Below are 6,983 nucleotides of genomic sequence, written 5' to 3'. Positions count from 1 at the left end.
TTTGATGGTTTCATGCCTTATATTTACATATTTTATCCATCTTGAATGAATTTTTATATATGGTGAGAGATAGAGATCTTGTTTAATTATTCTGCATGTGGCTGTCCAGTCTTACCTGTACATTTATTGAATAGGGCTACCTTTCCCTAGTGTATATATGTTGTCCGTCGAAGATCAGTTGGTTGTCAGTAGATGTTTTTATTTCTGGGTTCTCTATTCTGTTCCATTGGTCTATGTCTCTACTTTTATACCAGCACCATGTTGTCTAGGTTACTATAGCCTGGTGGTATAATTTGAAGTCAGATAATGTGATGTTCCAGATTTTATTTTTATACTTAAGATTGCTTTGGTTGTAATACCTCCTTTTTCATTTATGATTGAGCTCATTTGAGTCCTTTCTCTTTTATTTCTGGTTATTCTGACTAGGGTATATCGATTTTATCTTTTCAAAGAGTCAACTTTTTGTTTTGTTGATCCTTTGTATGGGCTTTTTGTTTTGCATTTTGTTGAGTTCTGCTCTGAGCTTTGTTATTTCTTTTCTTCTGCTAGCCCTAGGTTTGGTTTGCTCTTCTATTTCTAGCTCTTTGATATGTGCTATTAGGTTGTTAGTTTGTGGTCTTTCTGTATTTTCTATATAGGCATTTAAGGATATGAACTTTCCCCTTAGGACTGCTTTTGTTGTATCCCATAGATTTTTGAAAGCTTGTATCCCCTTTGTCATTCCATTCAAGGAATCTTCTGATTTCCATCTTAATTTCATCATTGACCTAAGGATCATTCAGCAATAGGTTGTTTAATTTCCATGACTTTGTTTAAAAAATATGGAATGCTTAAATGAATTTGTGTGTCATCTTTTTACAGGAGACATGCTAAACTCCTCTGTATCATTATAATTTTAGCACATTTGCTGCCAAAGCTAGTACTATTGCCTGTGCTTATGGTATCATATCCAAGAAATCAATGCCAATATCAATGTCAAGAAAGATTTCACCTATGTTTCCTTCTGAGATTTTTATAATTTCAGGATTGGAAGATTTAATATTGTTAAAATGTCCATATTTTGCAAAGTGACTTACATATTCAATGCTATCCAAACCACAATCTCAATGGCATTGTTTCGAGATGTAGGGAAAAAAATTCCTAAAATTCATATGGTGCCACTGAAAACCAAGAATAGTGATACCAATTCCGAGAAAAAACAAAAAAGCTGGAGGCATCACACTACCTCATTTCAAAATATACTACAAAGCTATAGTAATCAAAACAATATAGTACTAGCATGAGAATAGACACACAGACAAATGGAACAGAATAGATAGCCTAGAAATAAATCCATGCATCTATGGTCCAGTGATATTCAACAAGGTTTCCAAGAATACACAATGGGGAAAGGATTGTCTCTTCTATAAATGATGTTGAGGAGACTGAAAATTCACATGCAAGAGAATGATATTGGATCTCTATCTCTATCCATACAGAAAATCAGCTTATAATGCATTAAAGACTTAAATGTAACATCTGGCCTGTTTTTTGATTGATTCCATTTTTCAGCATTCAGAAGTCTTCTTATATTATTTTTCTAATATAAGCTGCTGACATAAGTAATAAAATATTTAAACGTTTTGGCATAAAGATGATAAAACAAAAGATATATAGCACTGCGTCATGTGATACATGCCATATCACTATACCCTCCTCCTCTCTCCCTCCCTTTTTTCCATTTTACTTTGGATATTGCACTGTGGAATGTTGAAATGATTATGAAAAATTTGGCTGGAGGATGCAACCTTCTCAATGTACTCTAACATGTTTCCTCGGGTGGGAGTACCCAAGTCAATATGAGGAGTGATTGTCAGAAGCACAGAGGTGGCCTTTGGCATTCTAAGCATAATGTCAGTTTGTCCTTTGGAACCATGTATCATGTGGATTATGGGCCTTCCCCAAACCTCTTGCTTACACTAGCTCATCTTTTCTTAAATTTTGCTGATAAGGCTATTTTGGGATATTTATTTTTAAAACATAATTTTCTATGTCCCATTCCACACCAGTTGAATCATACTTCCCAGAAGAGGGCCTGGGGATCTGTGCTTCCTCTTTTTTTAACATATATTTTTAGTTTTAGAATGATAAGACTTACATTTATTACACTATAATTTGTTCTGATTATAATCATTTTTACTGTATTAAAAAAAGGAAGAATTTTTGTGGTCATCTGTATTTTGGTGCAGTAGAATTATAAATAGTTCTTGTTTCATTTATTTTAGTGTCATTTTCAACAATTATATCTTTGCCATAACAATTAACTAAACTGCTGATAAATTTGTAGTTTATAAACTTTTAATTATCAGAGGAAATTCAGTATAAAATTATACACAGAGGAAGTATACTATAATTACATTCTGATTTTAATTTATTCAAAATGATGAATTTATATTATTCACAATTTATTCAAATATATCTGTTTATGTGTTACTAGGTTTGTGTTCATGGAACTAGAATAAATATGCACCTGATGGCATTAATATTTAAACTTCTACCATCTAATTTGTGAAGTCAGTGTTTATAGTTTAGAAAGAGTCTTTGAATTCTGAATATGAAAGCAGAGCTCTTAAAACTTAGATTGTTTTATAATTCTAGTTTATTTTAAACTATAGAAAGCTATTGAAGGTAAAATGGAATAAAAGTAGTGATGTGACATTTAAGGAAGGCCAAGGTAAAAGAAAATCAGGCAGTTTCTATTAATGAAATGGATTCATAATTGACCTTTACTGCTATGCTGTTACTTTATTTTGTACCTTTGTGTCTGTGTGACCCTTTTAGATGTAAAACAGTCTCAGCAGGTAAAAATTGGGGCAATTTTGATAACATGGGACTTCCCTATGGTAAAGTATCAGAAATCATTACAGTGCTTAACCAATCTTACTAAAAATAATGATTTTTTTATCTTGTGCTAAGATTAAAAATAAGTGTATTTTAATTTCCAAATGTGAATTGTACTCACACTAATATTTTTAGGGAATTATGAAGATGGTAGATGTTATAAAATATTTGATTTCTCTATTGACATTTTGTGAGAAAAATTATAAAAAAGATACCATTTTGCCTTACTGCACTTGTTTTATTTAATGCTCATATTATACCTAACTAGGGCATTTAAAGAATTGCTTTATCATTTGGCTTTAGTAAACAATAAAACATGGATTAACGTGTTGAGCTTTAAGAAGGCATTGTATGTACCACATAAATGAGATAGTTTAGGTACCGTATGTTAACTTATTTGAAGATATCAAATGCTATTATTACCAAAGTCTTTAGTAAATAGTTCTTCTAGATACCTAACTCTTCAGTCCCTTGCATCTTCTGGATTAAGTGGCTTCTTTGTGACATAGATTTTCCTCAGTTACTTCAACAGATTTTTTTTAACTTTTCATTTTGAATAATTTACAGTACCGCATATTACAGTCATACTTCAAAGCAATGTTATAGGTATCTGTGAGTATAAATAACAAAAAAAATTGACTAAGATTTATGAACAGCCATAACTGAGTCAACTTTCACAATTTGAGGTCTAATATAAGAATTCTGTCTCACATTTTAACATTTTTAAAATATAATATTTTGGAAAGTGCTTAGATCCAAGGTTACAAAATTACGTAAGTCATAGTTACAGGTAAAGGCATTTTCTTTTTAATGGTAAGTTTGCCATTTCAAAAACAAAATGGAATGTATAAGTATTTATAATTACTTGCATTTAAAATTTAATTTTTGGTAGGAAAGGAAACTTTGGAAGTACTCATCTAAAATAATTGCCAATTCAGCATGATGTATGTAGCATGGTCTCAAGCATTAATGATCATTCTTTCTTAGAAAGTCTCTTTTATTTACATTATTTACATATCTAATACTGAACTTTCCTAGTTCCTCTCTCATGCCTTCCTGTGATAAAGGAAACCTAAAGATGCCAAAACGTTGAGTGTTGGGGAAGGGAGAATATGATCCAACATAGAGCAGTCAGACTGCTGCAGATCAACTCTCAAGTAATAATTCAAAGCCATTCATTGAATGGATTGGGAATTTACTGATATGTACCTCTGTGAAGACTGTCTCTAAGTTCAAAGGCAAGAAGGGCGATATTTAAAAAGGTGAAAGCCACAAAGTTTCTCAAGGAAAAAGGGTGGTCATACAAGTTCTTGTTTTGTCATTTGGGAACTAGCGTGGACTGACTGCTGAGCCCCAAATCCATATGTTGAATGGAGATAGAAGAATCACAATTTCACCAAAAAGGCTGTTTTTCTGACATGCTAAAGATCATTTTCTCCTTTTTCTGGAGTCCTGATTGCTGGTTGTATGACATTCCAGGCTCTGGGTTATGTAGCAGGAAAACCTCTATGCACTTGCTCAAGGCTAGTGAAAATTTCCAGAATGCTATCCATTATATCCACTTTGTAAACTTCAAAAAAAAAAAAAAAAAAAAAAAAAAAAAAAAAAAAAAAAAAAAAAGGAAGGGCAGGGATACGAGTGTGCCCTCACTCTTTTGGAAATCTTCACAGAAATACCACACAACACTTTTTGCTTGTAGCCTATTGGCCAAATCTTAATCAGATAACCAAACCTAGCTGGAAGAACACTAAGAAACCTCTTATCCCCCTAATATAACTAAATAAAATCAAGGTTTTTTTCAGTGAGGAAGGAAGAGTAAAAGTTATTGGCGTAAACAATCAACAGCCTCCTCCATGAAGGCATACAAAAATGACTTTTGTCTCTAACAACACAAAGTTATCTAATATTTCATCAATCTGAAATAATAGGCATAAAAGTTCTTTTGATCTTTAAATATATCTTAATAAAAAATACTTGGTAATGCTACAGGATCACATTTTTCATAACGTTCTCTTTAACATTTGCCTTTGAACGAAATTTCAGGTACAAACAAAATGTAAGAATGCACATTTTAAATCATAACCAGAATGAAAATACTGCAGAGTACCTTTATGGTTAACTTTATTAAATAATCTAAAATGTAATAACATTACATTGTCTTAACAGAAACCTTGGTGTTGTCTCCAGGTTTAATCAGCAGGGAAATACTAGGAAATAAGAAAAGGTTAAAATTGCATACCATATACTGACGGAATTGTTTTTATTGCTTCTTACAAATATTCATATTCTTGTCTTTAGGTAAATGGTGATATTGTACTTCTTTATGATTGTAGAAATATGTAGAAATTAAATATGAACATATAACTTATTGGGCAAAAAACATGGGAGAGGAAGTACTGTACATTATTTCCAAATTTAAGAGCCATTAAGCACTAAGCAATTTTTCAGGTTTTCTTCTGCTAGAATGATTGCAGAAATACATGGAAATTAAGCCTCCTTCAGCATGGATCTCTGAGTACATATTCTCCATCTATGATGGACATGTAGTATGAGTAAGAAATAAACTATTATGCTAATTCACTGATTTTAGAGGTTTTTTTTTTTGTTTTGTTTTTTAGTGCAGCATGACCTAGTCTATAGTACGTAATACCCTTCCTCACAGTAACTTCAGCTAACATATCCCTAATGAAAATATTGTCTCTTCTCAAACTGGCCTTATGGGACTAAAATTATCTTTTAGGTGTTGCTAAAATATGAGAGAAATTGTTATTAAAAATAAAAAAGTCTCTATAAACTTTTCTTTCTAAGCAATAGATAAATATTGAAAATTTTTGAAATGGTATGGATGACAGACTTCATATTCATCACACATTTTACTTTATGACAATATAAAGCACTAGCATAAGCAAGAACAGTTAACAAGTTCTTATTCTAATTAGTCCCAAAGGAATTAGCTGGCAAGGATCAGTATAAAAGACAGATTTTAGCCACAATTTAAAATTGGTCAATGGATCAGCTGTGCTCAGAAATGAGCCCTCTGGAAATAATTTCCTACAGTATGATTTGTTATTTTCACCAGCAATATTTAGTTATGCATTCATTCAACATATACATACTAGGTGGTACCTCAAGAACACTTTTTAGTACAGAGAAAATATAGTAATGAATAAGTCACAGATCTAGTCCTCAAAGAGCCCACCAACATCTAGGGAGAAAAACCCCAAACTATACATGTATGTTTGCAGTTGTACAAGGCAGAATGCCTTTGGAATGATACATTATATGAAAAAATGCTGTATAAGTTGATAAGACAGTCATTATTTAGATGTTAAATAGACCGTAATGGAAGTGGAAAAAGCATTTAAGAATTATAAGGTACTAAGCCCTTTCATGTATACATCATCTTCTGTTGTTTTTACTTATCACATATATGGGGCTCTGACAAAATGAATAAGATGCTGATGGCCAGAGTTTAGGGAAGAGCAAGAAGTTCCTTGTAAGAAGAGGAAGCATAGAAAGAGGGAATGGCAGAAATAATGGGTGGACAGGTAAGGGAAAGCACAGATATATGTGTGTGTAGATGGCCTAAATGACCAGCAGAGCAGAGCACAAATGAAGGATAAAATGCTGTTGGAGTGTTTATCATTCAGCTTTGTAATTATTTTTTGCAGGTGTACATTTCATGGCAGAAAGTAGCTACATAAGCTTTGGGCCTTCATCATTCATCCTTGTATCCCAGAATGCGTTGATTGAGAATCGTCAAGCATGTGGAAGAAGGCCTTAGGAGAGATATTTTTATGGGTCCTGATTCTTGCTTAAAGCTCACCAAAAGCTGAGTTCTAGAAAATTATGATTTTAAATATTTTATTCCACCACACTAAATAATTACCAGCAATTAGAATTAGACAGGTCTCTAAGGAAACTCTAGCAAATCACAGGCCATGGGTATATACCAAGAATAGTAATCTGCCTTGATCTTTTTACTTTAGATTAGGATTTCTTAAGTTTTTTTTAAACACCATCAGCCTCTTTGGCAGTTAGATGAAGCCTATGCTGCTTCACAGAATAGAGTTTTCTGAATACATAAAATAAGATACAAGGAT

At 32.3% G+C, this 6,983-nt stretch overlaps 1 non-coding gene across 1 annotated transcript; it reads right to left on the bottom strand.

Moving 5' to 3' along the window:
* Positions 1–815: 815 nt before the first annotated feature.
* On the bottom strand, positions 816–919 carry LOC142866061 (U6 spliceosomal RNA). The gene has a single exon (XR_012916131.1). It is a non-coding gene; the product is annotated as a U6 spliceosomal RNA (small nuclear RNA).
* Between the last annotated feature and the right edge of the window lie 6,064 nt (positions 920–6,983).

Source organism: Microcebus murinus, chromosome X (assembly GCF_040939455.1).
Source record: "Microcebus murinus isolate Inina chromosome X, M.murinus_Inina_mat1.0, whole genome shotgun sequence".
Lineage (NCBI taxonomy): Eukaryota > Metazoa > Chordata > Mammalia > Primates > Cheirogaleidae > Microcebus > Microcebus murinus.
The sequence above is the reverse complement of the archived record's forward strand: the minus strand, read 5'-3'. Positions and strand labels throughout refer to the sequence as shown.